Source organism: Bombus fervidus, chromosome 8 (genome assembly GCF_041682495.2).
Source record: "Bombus fervidus isolate BK054 chromosome 8, iyBomFerv1, whole genome shotgun sequence".
Classification (NCBI taxonomy): Eukaryota; Metazoa; Arthropoda; class Insecta; order Hymenoptera; family Apidae; genus Bombus; species Bombus fervidus.
This window is the reverse complement of record NC_091524.1, coordinates 4,680,183-4,695,286: the sequence shown is the minus strand read 5'-3', so window position 1 is coordinate 4,695,286 and position 15,104 is coordinate 4,680,183. Positions and strand designations below refer to the sequence as shown.

Below are 15,104 nucleotides of genomic sequence, written 5' to 3'. Positions count from 1 at the left end.
ATTTAGACGAAAGCGTAACCATTCGATTCACGTGTATAGTTCGTTAAATTGTAGTTCGTTCGAAGAGAAGCTGCGTGAGACCGATATATCGCGCGTGAGGATCGGACTCCAGCTCATTTTTTACGCGGATTTGTTCGTATGCGTTACGCTCGTTCGATAACGAATAAAGGGTTGATTGTCTGGAAATAACGCTTCCATAAAAGAAGATTCGTGAAACATTACTCTTTTCTCGTGCTGGTCGTATCTCTAATCGGAGCAAGTCGATCGAATTTTCGCCGATGGCCGGACCGTCGTAACTTTCAAGTTTCTGAAGATTTAAGCTTTTAAAATTTTTATTTTTAAATTTGCAAAATTCTCTTTTAAATTCAGTCTTACAAATTTCTATATTGAATTTTCCTAAATTCGATATTGACCTAATCCCTATCGATTCATGACAATCTTGGCAGATTCTTCGATTTATTCTCGCGGACAGATCAGAAATCTCGAACATAATTTCATAATGCGACGAAATATTCTCTTTACAGTATTTACACCACTTCCTTCATTGGGAGTTAGCAGGTGAACCTGGCTCGTGGATGACTCGCAGCAGTCTCTGTTCTTGCGTCAGACATTTATCCCTCCCTTACTTAACCGCGGCCCTGTGTCACTTTGCCAATTTTATTGACGCGTTTCATCATCCTGAGCATTCACCCAAAATCGACCTAGCTTTGCTCAGCTACTGTGGATGTCAGTTTGTTGATTTCACAGTAACCATCCACTTCCTACTCATAAATTTCATACCTTTTTAACATTGCAAGCCAACGACGTGAGCATTTCGAAATCGATTATTGTTTTCTGTACCTTTGTAAAAGTTTTCCTGTCGATAGCTCGTCCATTAATAAATACCAAGGCACTTGCAATAATTTCCACTATTTATATCGTCACCTTCTTCGTCACGTTTAGTCATTTTTTATTACAGTTCCCTAAATTCCCAAACTTTTGTTTTTCTTCCTCTTATACTACATAACGTTCGATATTAACACTCGTTAAATACATTAATTTTACCGGAAACTTTCATTTTTCAACCTGTTTAGCCACATCGGGTGTTAATACGTTCGTCCATTCAAGTAGAGCCACGTTGTTAATTTTCGTTCTGTATATTGATCGTTTCATTGACGCATTTCGATCTTTGTCATAGAAATTTATCGTTGTTTTATCATTGTTACCTCAGCAAACGAGTCTGTATTTTCGTGCAACGTGCGAGTTATCTAATGAATATGGCAACAAAGGCCACCCTATCGTTAATTATTTCTGTCAGACATCGTATATTTTTTCACATATGGACAACGTGACTTTCATATATTGTACAAACGCATTTATGAATATAAAAGCTCGCTTTGAAATAAATTCGACTCGTGAGTTGTACGTGTTTGTCTTGTTATCACATATCGAACGTTTACCTATGGAATTCCTTCACTGTCGTCAACGGACGATAATTGAACGACGCTTTGTTCGAGTCGATCACCTGAACGCGTGTAGCATTTTGAATAATTAGAGGGTTTTGAGCCTCGACAGAAACGGATCGAACGAGAGGGAAAAAATCATCGATGTTTGCTCGACGTTTAGCCAGTGTAACACGGGTAGCTTCGAAAATAATCGCTAACCCGTTTGAAAGGCCCTTCCTCTAATCAGCACGAACAATCTAAATAAGGCTGCTCTAATCATTTTGAGCGATCTACGGGAGAGAGAGAAACTATTCAGTAGTCAGCTTCTAAGGAGTTTCTTTTTGGACGTAACGCCATGTTTGGCGTTTCCTGCTTTTCCTCTGGGAGCATTTTTCTTGCGAAACCGTTTGAATGGCTTCGAGCCCTCTTGTATCCAATTTATATCCACACATAGATCCCAGTACACTGCCGTATATTGTAAATAGAAATATAATATTTTAAACGAGGAGCCTCTAACAGATTATAAATTTTATTTTTGTGCTAAGAAAGTAGATACTAAAGTAAAGTAATAAACTTTGGAAAATAGAGAAAAGGCGGAGCAGATGTTACAATAAGAAAGAAGGAAGGGACGGTTTACGGCTAAATCGGCAGAGTCAATAAGGATTTTAGCTGGTCAAGTTGGCCAGTCCGCCAGGCACGTCATTTACACGTAAATTTCCACATTTCGCCATAATTTCATTCCATATTTATTTGTCATAGCTTCATTCATAAACGTGTGTGGCTGGTTAAACATGTCTCGTATATTGCCCTTTACCTCTTGATTTATATAAATCCTCGATAGCCTCTCTGAAAAGACGTCCGTATTTCAATTTCATATGGAGACTGTGACACGAGATCGGCACAGGAATAATAGAAGGTTGAACCGTTCGCCTGGAGCGAGTTCGTTACGAGACAAGTTCCGTCGAGTCCGAGCGCAGTTTTGCATTTCTAATGTTTTCCTCTGCGCCAGAGTCGTGTTATGCAATCGTGTCGAGAAACTGTACTAACGTTCCTCACGACCCTCTTTGAAGTATACTGCAAATTGGTCGTGGAATTAACAGAGAGAGGGAGAGAGAGAGAAGGGATGGTGTGCGTAGCTTTGAAGACTACCCTGGTTTCAAACGATTATTTTTATCCTACGACTCCTCTTTACTTCCCTCCTTTCGTTTTTCTCCTTTTCTTTTTTACTTCTCTCGTTTTTTTCGTTTCACCCTCTTTTTCTTCCTTTGTAAAGCGTGACGAGCGTGCACGTTCCATCTGGGCATGGTGGCCCGTTGAGACAGGCTCTCATCGAATTTCTCCATTTTTTCTTTTCTCTTCGCTCGTTCTCTTCCCTTTTCCCATATAGATATACATATGTTCTTTCCTTCTCGTCGAGCTCCCCCGAGATCGTAAAATTGTTTTCCAAGCGTAAACCGGTTCTAGAGATCTGGGTTCTGGTTTTCAATGTTGTTGCGCGCGGTCATAGGCCGCCTTCGCTTCTCGAAGACCTCGGAGAACGGGTCCGGGCCCGTTCGGGCCAACAGGTTTTCTTGCTTTTTGTTTTCTCGTGTCATCGACAGCCGCACCACAACCACCGCTCAATGAACCAGCATTTTGCTACCACCTTCTTTTTCCCTCGTCCCATGAAATCCTCTGAATTCGATGTTGTGTTTTTCGTCGTCGTTTTAGAAGCTAATGGCGTTCAATCCCCTTGGAAACATTATGAAACACTCTTATAACACGTCGAAAAATAATTCACCGTTTATTGGACTGGACAAGCTTATGCATCTTTTTCCTGAATGATGTGCAGAATTTTTAGAAAATTGCCACTTCAACGTAAAATCGGAATAGATATAGCGATCATACATAGTTCAAGTACGATATTTTTCAAATAAAGAAGGAAAACAATGGCTTCGTTAAAAGAAAATCTACGTGATGCACCTTTTACAAATTTTTGTTCCGTTATTTCTAAGTTTCAAGCATTGTCGTTACATAATTAACGAGGCAGGAATATTTCAGGACACGACATGTAATTTACACTTTAGTTACGTCCTTCGGTAGATCTATAGCCAAGCGAATGGATTTGAAATGGTCCTATTGTTATTCCATTCAGTATAAATCTCGTCTACAATTACGAATCTATTATAATCCGGATGGATCATTCCGGCAGAAACGAATCAACTCATCCTCTATTTACATATAAAGTGCTTACCGCTGACGTAACGCACCGCTTTTTTAAAAATTCAACTCAAACGCTTTGTATTTCGAATGGAAGTTGTTTACCTTAAGATTTGAACGAAATTTTGCAATACTTGAATAGAACTAACTGTAAAAGATACGAACGATAATTAACCGATCTAATGTACATGTTCAACCAGGTAACGAAGAGGTGCTTATGCATAGGGTGGGTTGTTTTCGCTTATCGTCGCTCTTATGTAAATGTTAAAATTTTAACGTAATCCGCCATTGGTAAACATGTTTGCCGGTAATGTTCGCGGATAAACATGGACTCTAGTGCCCTGATCAGCGTTTATCTTCCTCGATTTTACGTTTTTGGGTTTCTTAACTCTGCCGAAGAAAAGATATCGTATCTAGAATTGGTGAAATTGGATAGAAACATCGTATCTGGTTAATATTCTCTACAAAATATTTTCCTTTTCTTCATATTTTTCAATTAACTTGGATACGTTAATTTTTGTATGTTTCGGAGATAAATTATTTAACAATGCAGCCAGGAATAGATAGTAATATAATTAGTGCAGCCAGAAACAGAATTATTTAGAAATAGATACATCCAAACTAAATATACCTTTATATCGAGAAAAAAAAATAGTTGTCAAAGAATACTCCATTATTATTTTCATACAAAACACGGAAAGCCTTTTATGTTGTTTTAGAAAATAAAAAGTTGCTGATAATTATACTTGCTAGTGTAGATAACTATATGTATCGATTCGTTAATGGCCAAAATAATTTGCTTGTTCCTTTTACATAGTCTTAAACGATTGTTAATCCATGAGATTAACATTACGTGTTCCACTAATCTGTCTTAGTTATTCTGTCTAATCGATTACTCGATATTCCACGACTTTCCAATAAATCGCCTGAAAAATATTTGTCTTGTCATAATTTCGTAACCGGCTATTAGCGCTAACTAAGGAAAAGCAAATGAACGTACTGTTATCGGTTGTTGGTTAACGTCTTCGGTTAATTTCATGGCAAAACAATGAACGAAAACCCCGATATATACTCAAAGTTCAAGTGCTATCCATTAAGGACAGAGATATATCTGCGAAACCAATGAAGGACGACACGGAAGAAAAGATAGTTCAGTTACTGGTAATTTCACAATGCATCCGTATTCCCGGTTCCCACTACGATGGTAAGCGACATCTTTATTCTCTTGATCTGATCCATATTTCATGGACCCGTTACACCAGCATCCAACAGCGTCTGGAATCTATCAGCCAGTCAACGTATATAATTCTCGCGATGTTTTCTGGTTCTGTGCGGCCGTCCATCCTGGTTAGAAAGTCATTGTTTATGGTCCCACTCGCTGACCGGTTTTTCTACCAAGGGAGTCCCTGCGGTGGCGCCCATAAGCTTGTCCTCGATCGGTGTAATTGCTCTCCAAGGGGTTCCTCTATTATTTTGTGGCTCTTTCTTGCGACCGTTTTTCTTCTTCATTCCCTTCTCCGCTATTCTCCCGTGATATTTTATTAATTTCAGATCTACCAAATATTTCTTACGAGGAAACGTTTCTTTCGATTTTTCCCTGAATTTTTATCAATCTCGTGCTCGATATTTACAAAGCTTCCGATCATCTTGAAATTTATTTGTGACTCTCTTTCATCATAAATTTTTTTTTATCTAATGTTTTTCACATTGTGTTAATTAAAAATCGAAAGTTTTGCGTCGTTGTTTCACATTTCCTGGTATTCGGTCTTCGTCACCGGCATCGTCGAGCCAGCTATTGAGACAGACACGGCGAGGCACGTTAAAAAAAGACGCGAGGAGCAAACGATAGAGGCGGAGACACGTTTGCTATCACGTGTCGTATTCACAATCGATACGATGACGTCGAAGCCGAGCAGACCAATCAAACCACGGTCTAGCTTAGCTGCAACAGTCTCATCCGCTGATAAGAAAGGAGCATCGAACTCGCAAAAGCTCCTTTGTTTCCCAGACTACGTTCCCCCGTTTTTCTCGGCCTCGTCCCATTCGCGTTTCCATATTTTCCAGCCGAGTTTGTTTTTCTTTCGCAAAGCCTCGTGTCTTTTTGTTATTTTCTTTCCTTTCTGTCTATTTCCTCCTCATTTTACAACGTGTTGTTTTGCAAATGAGAGGTTAGAAGACGATCGTCTGAAAGGGTATTATCGGATTTTACAAGGCGCGACCTTGACTACACGTTTCGTCTCGATACGATATAGCGATACGGTATATCGGGTCGGCCAAGCGAACCCGTGTGCTCGCGTGACTCGAAATTCGCGGTAAGTCGAATCTAATTTATTTACTTCCAGCATCCTTTTTCTTATACTACTCAGAGTTTTGTGGGTTTATCTATAAATTCTACTTTTTGCGATTTCGTTATGAAACTAATTTTTAATCCTTGAAAGCAATTGTCAAGGAAAATTTCATTTATGTCATCATGGGTGAACATTCACTTTGATATATTTTTTTAAGCGTGATATTCCCTCAAGAGTGTCGAATAATAAAGAGTGGGAAATAAATGGTCAGTTAAAGAGTTTAATCATTTTCAAGCCGGCCATTAGGATCCTTTTTTTTTCTCTCGAACACAAGAAGCTGAATTTCGAAAGAGTACGGAACCAGATCTTGCGTCCTTCGAAACCTACCTGCAAGAGGCATGGTCGATTTTAATCACAGTTTTGTGCTCCGTTTTGTTCGAAGTCTTTTTACTTTCTTTTATTCAATTAAAAATATTTTATTCACCGTGTCGAGGAAAGTTGAATAACAAAAACATCGTTTAAATTCCTTCGATCGGAGCTTGGTGTATCGCTAACGGGTTGCGTCATCGAGTCTCGGAGTATCGGAAACGAGAACCTGTTTTCAAAGGTTTTGACCGACTGTTTCGCCGGTTTTTTAGATACGGAATAGCCGAGTTTGTTTTATGTGTTCGCGAATTCTCGTCGCTTCACACGCGCGATACGACCAGTGACATTCGTGGCGTATGCTGGGTGATGTTGTTTTAAGCCAAGCAAACAAATGCCTTGGACCGACAGACCACGCTTTGTACTCCGCTCTTGTAATGATAAACGGTTTAAAAAATTACGAAATCTAACATGCCTTTCGAATGCTAAACTTGTTTAAACTTCTTTTTTAAGATATCCTCCTACCGGTGCTGAATGGTCCTTTTAAATACGTAGATACTTATTTATTTATTTATTCGACTGTTGCTGCGTTAAGGTAATTGACCGTACAAGTTTTACGTTGTTCAAAAACTCCAAGCGCGTAGGGTGTTGAGAATATCAAAAAAATTCATCTGGAAAGCCGTTAATAAAACGACTCGAATAGACAGCTCGGTTGCCTTGTTTCGTTTAATATACATCCGCTTGTAGAACAGCAAACAACAGCGATGGGGTAGAGAGAATCGTGAGAAATGCGAAAACAAGTAGCGTGCAGTTGTTGTCGCATACGGAATGGCCACGGTGCAGCGTTAATCGCCGATGTTAATTAAGCCGTATCTCTGTAAACGATTGCGATTAACGTTGGCCGTGGGTGGCGCGTCAACGATATTATTCTATCGTCCCCTTCCGTTCCTTCAGATCGGGTCCGTTTCGCGTCCATTTAGTCACGTACAGATCGTAAAACGTATAACCTCTTTTAACGCTCTACCCTAATTCTTCGTTTATGTGTCGCCTTGATAATTGACGTATTAACTCACTCCTGCGATAAAGTTATTTCTCTCTCCCTCGCCCGGTTGTTTTCACGGGTCAACGACTGCCTAAATCCACTAATAAAAGACTACGAAACGTGACGAACGTTTTTTTATTTGCGTTCAAAGGTAAATCTTAATCGCGTCACATCGATCAACTTTGTTGTAGTTAATTTTCGAATACACATGTTTATAATTATTACGACTTGACGAAACTTTTATTCGCTGAAAATGACGTTCGTATTTTATGGTTAATCGTACGCTTTCTGAGAAATTAAATATTGATCACCTATCGTAAAATGGTGCTAATTAGTTGTTTCTGAGTGACTCAATCATATGATAATTAATAATGATAATTAATAACTTCCAGTAATTCACTTTTTATATTCCCAATATTTACAGGCTTTTTTTATCGTACCGACATCAGATTGAAGTAATTCTTAAACACTTACATCTTCGATAAACATCTTCATCGTACAAATTCTATTTTCTTTTCTTCTTCCTTGCACATGTTGTATCTCGTAGCCCTGACGAAAAAGCAGTATCTTTGTTCGTTTATTGACAGAAGACACCGAGGAGCGCTCGTTGCCAGTTTTATTGGGTATCTTTGAAAGGTGCATGGTCGCTGTTAAGATTCAACCGGAGGAATGGCGTGGCTTGCGACCATGCTGCTCGCGCGTGGGAGTGATATACACGGAATAATATGGTACAAGGTTTCTTATAATCAACGCCTCCGAGTGTATTACCCCGGCACTCTGGTCTCTGGTCGAGCGTTGTTTGTCACTCGATCGGTTTTCTTTATTTTATTCGTGTCTCTTATTTCTGCCACATTCGCTTTTACCAACGCGGAGAGGCAACCATAACGACGACCGAGTCGCCTCGGGTTCTTCATTTTTCCTATTATTCTATCGTGACCCTGGTGTTTTGAATTCCTTTCCGCACGTTGTTCGAGTTTATTCGCTGAACACGGTAACAGTGGTTCGATCGCTCGATTCCTTTAAGCATAACAATACTGATTGACTTGCAAAAATAGCAAATAAATTCTCAAATTCTTATTGAGAGAATTCTCTGCATTTTGAAGCTTACTTCGTATAGTATCGATGAGATTCGAAGTTTCAGTTTGATTCATAAAAGTTTCGTAACGAAAAATACGAAGAAAGGAGGAACAGTCGTTCGCAGTCAGATACGCGAGATGCGAGTATCATTAATTTGATATCGGCGTGTTTACACATTCTTCGGTATGGTATCACCTTCGGTCCTCCAACTCTCAATTCATATATTATTTCTGGCGCGAATATTGCCAGATAGAGAACATTGAAACTGTTTATCAGTTTCAATTTTCCGACTCAGTCCTTCCCACTAATTCGCAAGAATATCGCTACTGATTTATCCAGCACGATTCATACGTGCAGCGAACATCCGACATCAAACGGTATCGCTGACTCATATTGTCAGTGTCGAAATTGAAGCAGTCGTCACAAGCGTAAAATTAGGTCGAATTTTTTTGATCTTCCCTGCCATCGTCACTCGGAGAGAACTTAAATTCCATTTCTGTCCGCACCGCAGCAATTTTACGAGCTTCTTCGCAGCCCCCTTCCAAACTGTCCTCTGTTCCACATCTGTTTCTAATGACGCAATCTCCTCGAATCTGTCTTTTATGTGGCATACCGGAAACGCCCATTTCGACCATTTTTCTACATTTTAAAGCATGTTGTAGATGCAACACGCGACGCGGTTATTTGGCGGCGGTGACGCTCCACCATTTGGCAGATTTATGTTTCTAATGATGTAATGCGCAGCAAGTGCGACTTCGCTATTAGCAGCATAAAGTTGATAAGTCGTGTAGCGTCATCGCTACAAAATCACAGCGGCGTTATATCACTCATCGTTAAAATTTATTGCATGCGATTTTTTGCCAAATAATGTTCGATAAAATTAATGGGATGACTGCAAGAAATTATCAATGATATTCGTGAAGATGTACGCGTTCGATGTAATATTAGTAGAGCGCAACGTAAACAAAAGATGCAACGTTTTTGCGTCTTTGTAGCAGTCGTAATTTCGCTATTGAAACTTTAGAAAATACCACTAATACATAGAATAGAATTGTGCCTTTGGGCTTAGCCATTACGAACAACTCGTTTATTTAGATATCAGACCCACCGATGACTGACAGATATGTTTTGGCCTACCCCGAATAATTTATTTTGACATTATCTAACAATAAATCACTATCTTGAATCAAAGTTGGCGGACAGCTAGTGAATATGTTTACGTTTTTTGTGATGCAATGTCCTATACAGACGCCCACAGTTCAGTTACCGAAAATATAGAACAAATTTTTTTTATTATCATTATTAATATTATTTAATTTGTACTTTACTTTGTTCTTATTAATATTATTTAATTTGTACTTTTAATTTGTCCAGCTGGATATTTGGTAAATTTGTCTAACTTAATTGCTAAGTAACATGTGGATGGCTATATATAGAACAAGTGAATCGTATTTGCAGCATCATAGCTACAAAATTGCATCGAAGTCACACCTGCACCAGATCTAAACTGGACCGTTTTAAAAAGTCCTCGGCTGTTTTTCCATGAGTACACAGCGGCCGTTTTGGGAACGACTGTTCGTTACCTCGATGGAAACGGGGATGAATAATGCAAGCGTAGAACAATATCCATTCCCCGGCACGTGGTATTTCCTCTAACGGAATCCTGACAGTATTCGGAACAAAATCAATTACCGGGTGCTCACACAAAGCAGCGACGGGCTGTACAGCCTGTACAAAACGACGTGTGCCCGAGCTAATGGCCCCTTTGTTTCTTTGTGTTAGCTGGAGCATCGCGAGCGCGAATCGCTAATAAACTGAACAACCGACACAACAAGTTTCTCTCTCCCACGCGGTTTTAGCGCACTTAATAACTTCACGGATCAGTGAACCACGATACTCTAATCGTAATTTAATATTCGAACAGTGGTCCGGTGTGCGGAATTGCCGAACGATTAAAAAGTTCGCAAGCCAAAGAACGAAAGAGAAATAGTATTATCTTGGCCGTTTTTATCTCGTCGATGAGAAACCAGCAGAAAAATATTGAAATAACATATTCCATCTCTCTTTGTTCGTTCAATTGCGAAAATGCGCGTGTATTAAAAGATAAATTGGACGATACTGCACGAGTTACGCATAATCGTTAATCGTGCACGCTTTTGAAATTATTACGCGGAAAGGAAGAAACTGAATCGTCGATAAACGTGACGTTGAGTTATTAAGTGGCTCGTTTTCGGATCTGTGCATAAATACAAGCTCAAGGGGAATTACAGAGCTTTTTCTAATTACAGTTCTGCTGTGTCTGCAACGTTATTTGCCTTGAATGTATAGCGCACGGTAAACATTTGTCCGAGTAGTCTAAACTCAGCCTCAATCGAGATTAATCTATTCAGCTCGAACGTGTACGTGATGTCCATAAGTTTCGCCTGTTTATGTTCGCTATGAATTTAGGGCGAGATGTTGGTTTAATCGCTCGAAATCGACGCGCGATGAAACAATTATTTCCCTTCAGTTATGTTTGGTTGGATTTGTGAATATTGTTGTTTCTTAAAGTGTATCGTTCCATTTTTCCATTTCTCTTCTTCTTCGTTTGATTATCGTTGATTTTATATCAATAAAGAATTAATCTTTACGATGTTTACGCAAATTTATGCTTTCAAAGATACAGAAGTAAAAGCCTAAATACATCTTTACGCGTTTAGATTTCCTGTTAAACGCGTCAACGTTATAATTTGTTTAAAAATTCGCTTGAAAACATCAATGATTCTAAGAAAAGCAGATTAAAACGAACTTAATACAAAATACCAGCAAGTTGTGCGCAGCGAATCGCGAACTCCATTCACCAGTCGATTCAGTAATGTTCAGATAGTAAGCCCGCTTTAATTCCCTCGTTTTTCAAGCAACGTCACCGACAGATAATGTCGGCCAGTTCGATGCTCGACGTTTCGTAACTTGGCGTTAATTTTATCGTTCTCGTCGCGAATCATCCCATTATGCGTGCCCGTGGGAACGTCGAGATTCGCGCATAATCTCGCCGTCATTTTGCTAATCCCCCCTCGAGTTGCTACATCACGTGATTTATCACCGTTGCACAAGCTTCCTACACTTGTTTAAATGCTGTGCACCAACTGTAGAAATTCTTATACAGAAAAAATTTCGTTGATAGCCATTGGTAAACTTCGTTTCACAGATTAATCAGCCATATCAACGTAGCGAAAGATTATCGTGTAAATACTTGTAAATCAAAATCTTCGCGCTCCTCCTCACAGAGCCCGATCATTATACTATTCTTTCTTGTCTAATTTAATTTATTTTATATTTATTCCATTGTACAATTTCTTTTGCTCCATATAAATCGTCTATCAAGGTCATCGCAGTTTTTCTCTTCGTTTCCTTCGAAGACACGTGCCGCGGAAGCAAGACCGGTCCCGCGATTATAATTAGAAGCTCGCGGCATATCCACGATCACTGCATCGCTATTTATGCCATATTTACGAGCCTGCCTATTTACGTGGCGCATCTAATGAGCTTTCGTTCCGATTGTCAACGCGAGCGAACGTCTTCTTTATAATCTACTTCCGAAGAACCTAGTATTTTGTTAAACAGGAACATCGAAACATTCACGTCATCGTGAATGTATCACAAAGAAGAAATGTGTGTCAGCGGTCGTTAAGGTAAGCCACTCGAGTCGAGCTACATTTAGGTTGCAGATAAGGTCTCAGGACGTCATTAGTTAAAAACCTCCGAATTATGGTATCTCGAGGAAAGTAGCCGGAAACCGCTTGAGTCTGGCGAGACGTTTAAAACGGGCACGGTGGTCGGATTATATCAGAATTTTAGAAAGTTTCCAGATACGAGTTAGATGTGATAGAGAGTTAATGGGTCCTTAAAGTATTTAAAAATTCATTGTGCTTTGTTCTTTCCTCTGGAACAACATTCCCTTGGATTACATTTCATGTATTCTAGCCTATAATTAGGGTTAAACATCCAGAAGAACATCTGCTACGAGATCTTCGAAATTTAAGGTCAGGTCTCTACGAAGAGAAATATCGCTCGAGTGACTCAGTGATAAATACAACTCTTAGACAACGATACATTCACGCTATTTTCCCCTTGAATGTTCCAATTAAGAAACTATTAAAAATACTACAAAGATTCATTGAAAAATCATCGAACGCGAAATCGGCTACACGAGCAGAACGCACCTCATTCTCGCGAAAAATCAGTGCCAAAAATATCTGCGAAAGGGAAGTGATAGTTTGTTTGGGAAGCAAGAGTTGAAAACGAGCCCTGGGGAGATTCCTGCGCAGCGGAAGGAAAATTCCATATGATTTGAAGCCTGTGGCTGGATGGCACGAGGCAAAAGAAGAAGAGGAAGAGGAAGAAAGAACAGAGCAGAATACTGTAGAAATACAGGAGTACCGAGACACACACGGTCGAAGAGGCTCGCCACCAAGTCTCAGGGAGCTGTGCGTGGGCTCGATGCCAGGGGCTTCTGCCAAAAGAAAAAGAGTTCTCGGAAGAGAGCAGCAGGTTCTCCTCTCGCTCGCGTGTGTGAGCTAGCTGCAGCTTTCGAGGGCTTCGCTGGGGACAATCCGCCACGGGATCTTGCCAAATCTCGCGTACGGGTTAATTGAGTAATACTTTTGACGCTGATGACGCAGGCGACTATTTTTAATTGGTCAGCAGCTGATTACCTTCGATTCCTCCTCGTCTTATAAGCAACGTACCTCTTCATCGTTGATTAAACTCATTGACAACGAGGTTACTTTTCGTGCTTTCACCACCACAAAGTTTTCCGATTAAAATAAACAACGGTGTTTCAGAAATTCGCTTTCAAATATTATATTAATTTTCCTCTGTAGTAATTCTTTTTTTTCGCGGAATTATCGGTATCGTTGGTACCATGTTGAAATTTATTTATCTGTTCCGTGTTATCATCTATCTTTTTTGATATTTTCACGAGTCGATGTTATTTACTTCGAGTTCGATATCCAAACAGTTTGTCGAAGTTGAGGTGTCGCGAAGGTGCCACGTTTTGTCACGTTATCAAGATTTTGTCGAACATTGCTGCTCGTAACTTGGTTGAAAATCGCGAAAATAAGTCAACTAATTTCGATGACTAATTGTAAGGTCATCAGGTGTAAGTACGGCTTCTTCTTATCGTACCTCTTTTCTGTTATTTTCATCGCAAACGGTAAACACTCGACAACTTCGACTATCGAGACTCGCATTTTTAATTGTCGTAAATGCGACAGTCTTTTTTTTATCAGACTAGCTAGAGATATTGTAGTTTCAATCGCATATTAATTTTTTATTTCCGTTAAAGAATAACAACTATGTTGCAAATTGTTAGATTTTATGGTCTACTGATTTATAGCACGGTATTACAGAAGTAAAAGCGTGTTACATAAAACAAAATGCGTAATACGGAAACATGCGATGCAAAATATCTGTATATTTCCCATAAATGCAGTAAGAACCGCAGTATAATATACGTATTGTTAGTGGGCTTTGTGTGGGAGTGAAGAAACAAAATTAAAACAGGTACATTAACGTGGGTTGATGGTGATGCTCACCACTTAACAGCTACATTCGTAGCGTTGTCTTCCATCTTGCAAATTATTATAAATGGTAGAGTTCATGTTTCAATATGGCTTCTTACCTCGTCCTGCAATACCCTTCACATGAATCGTAAACCTATTGGTAGCACCATTTGTACTTACATACATACATATTTCGTAATCCAACAACTCCTCAAGATCGTTATCGTTTAATGATCGATATTAATCCTGTAGTTTAAACAAAACCACTTCTTCGCTATTTCGTAACACGCCACTAGACAAATAGCTTTGTTGTTTCCATTCGAATCTAGATCTCTGATAATAATTATCGATAATAATCCAAATTTAACGACGTCACGCGTAGAAGTTACGATCTCACGAATCAACGCGTTAGCACGTTACCTTCGTTTTATTTTGAAACGTTAAACCTGTTTTAAACGTTGAGGCATTAACGCGTGTCGTGAAACTTCTTCGCTGACAAGATTAACGCTCGTTGGACTGTTATAAGGTTTCGTCGCATCGTCCCTTTGATATTTTTGATCATGCGAAAAAAGCTCGATGGTAAGTAGTCTTCTAGCGTTCGAGCACGCCCACATAGCGATCCTCCCTCGATCCTCTGTGACCGATCAACGACACACGTCGAAATTGATATTCCTCGCGTGACGAAAGCCCGCGTATCCCCAGTGAAATGCCTTTCCCGTTTAATTTGTTCAAGCGGGTCATCGACCCTCTGCAAGGACGGTAGTAACCGTTCGCATTAATATATCGCGCTCGTACGACCACCGATCGTGTCTGAATGTTCACTGTTTTCGCCTTTGGTCGCCTCGCGGTGGAAAACAATCGATAGAGGACTTCGATATCGGCCTGGTCAATAGAACTTGAGATACAGCCACGATGAGGTCTCTCGTATCTCTATTCTCGAGTATGTTATAAGATATGTAATATAAAATGCAGGATGTTTTAGATTTGCTATTTTAGGTTTTCGATAATGGTAGATTTCGTTGTTCTGTCTTCAAAAATTATAGTATAAGGTAATTTAGTATTCTTGTAGGTGCTTATTCATCACATAGTCAGTTAATGTGACTAAATTGAACTGAAGTGGGTAATTTAAATATTTCGCCCTATAATGATATATTTTTGCAAGCAGAAT

The 15,104-nt window shown here is 39.5% G+C and overlaps 1 protein-coding gene across 3 annotated transcripts in view; it reads left to right on the top strand.

Annotated features, from left to right (window-relative positions):
* The window catches only part of Sesn (Sestrin), a 150,918-nt gene that overhangs the window by 121,374 nt on the left and 14,440 nt on the right, over window positions 1–15,104 (top strand). The gene's annotated exons all lie outside the window — the stretch shown is intronic.